This window comes from Dipteris shenzhenensis, chromosome 17 (genome assembly GCF_047967505.1).
Source record: "Dipteris shenzhenensis isolate YYH24624 ecotype China chromosome 17, Dip_SZ_1.0, whole genome shotgun sequence".
In the NCBI taxonomy this organism is placed as follows: domain Eukaryota; kingdom Viridiplantae; phylum Streptophyta; class Polypodiopsida; order Gleicheniales; family Dipteridaceae; genus Dipteris; species Dipteris shenzhenensis.
The window spans coordinates 47,861,261-47,862,586 of record NC_141612.1 but is presented as its reverse complement, the minus strand read 5'-3'; the positions used below and the strand labels follow the sequence as shown (position 1 = coordinate 47,862,586).

General features: G+C 41.6%; 1 long non-coding RNA gene across 1 annotated transcript; it reads right to left on the bottom strand.

Annotated features, from left to right (window-relative positions):
• Window positions 1-406: 406 nt before the first annotated feature.
• Window positions 407-1,110, bottom strand: LOC147892210 (uncharacterized). The gene is made up of 4 exons (XR_015542477.1): window positions 962-1,110; window positions 755-821; window positions 617-675; window positions 407-425 (listed from the first exon to the last, which is right to left on the bottom strand). It is a non-coding gene; the product is annotated as an uncharacterized LOC147892210 (long non-coding RNA).
• Window positions 1,111-1,326: the final 216 nt, after the last annotated feature.

The following is a 1,326-nucleotide window of genomic DNA, read 5'->3' as shown; positions in this document are numbered from 1 at the left end:
TCCATAAAAGAGAGAGAGAGAGAGAGAGAGAGAGAGAGAGAGAGAGAGAGAGAAGGAGAAGGAGGGGGCATGGGGGAAGGCATCATTATTGAAAAGAATTGGAAGCAAGATGAACAAACTAAGCTCAAAAACCGTTTGATGTGAGAGTGTGAGTGCTATAACAGTCGATACTAAGTTTTAAAACATTAATGAAGGAGGGGCATATTTGTTTTTCTATTAATGAGAGCTTTAGTTACAATACATGTAGACAACCATTTTTTTAAATCCTTATTAAATGTGATTCCCATATAATCTTCTCAATTATAAGAACCCTTCTTTAAAAGTTTCGTAAACGTAACATGAAAAACCATTAACTACTAAATATGAAATGTAATTAAATAATTGGTGAAGATTGTGTGGATATATGTCATGAGCGAAATGTCCTCCTGCACGAAACAGACGGCAAAGTGGTGACCACTCTGCGCTGAAATAGCTAGAGAAAACTCACAGAGCTAGCATAAAAAGACGTTAAAGAAAGGGCAAATGCGTGACGTGAAAGCTTTGCGCCAAATGTCCAGTGTCCTAGACTATCTCATCATTTTTCCAGGAATATAGAAGTTGATCAGATGCAGTGGACCTTGTACCGATGATATTCATCTGTGGCAATATTTCCGTTCGCATTATCAAGGGTGTCCCCTGAAAGATTTCAGACACAAGCACATTTTTGAGCGTACGCGTCTTGTGTAATATGCCAGTAGCTTAACCATCCACGCACCTTTCTTGAGCGAGAATGTGTCCCAAATGCTGGGTCCTCTTCCTCCTGAACGCGCAGCAGCTTCATACTGTAAAGCAAAATACAGCAGATTTGACGTTTAGCTAGCTAGGGCTAATGATCTGTATGGTATAATTTGATTAATATGCAAGGACTCTGTGTGTGTGTGTGTGTCTGTGTGTGTGTGTGTGTGGTGAGTCTGCGGTGGACCTGATAGGCAGAAGATGAAGTGCCGAAGACGAGAAACCTGGAGGGAAATCCGCTCTGCTCAGTTCTGTGGCATAAATGGTGTAACTCAGCTCAAGCAATGCTGCCAGAGCGACAATGAGGAAGAGGGGGAGGCTAGTTTTGGAAGCCATTGGATGTTGTGGCTACTGACCACTGGAGATGAGGAAGGGCGAGGTCGATATTTAAGTAGTAAATAGTCAATATACTAGGATATGCATAGTGAGGAGGAGGCTTTTACTTTACGGTACCTTGATGTCTTTCCATTGACCAATGGAACATGTCCCGAAAAGCCAATTCAACAATCTATCCAAAAGCTTTGTCCAAACTAAGAAAACGTGGTGTATGAC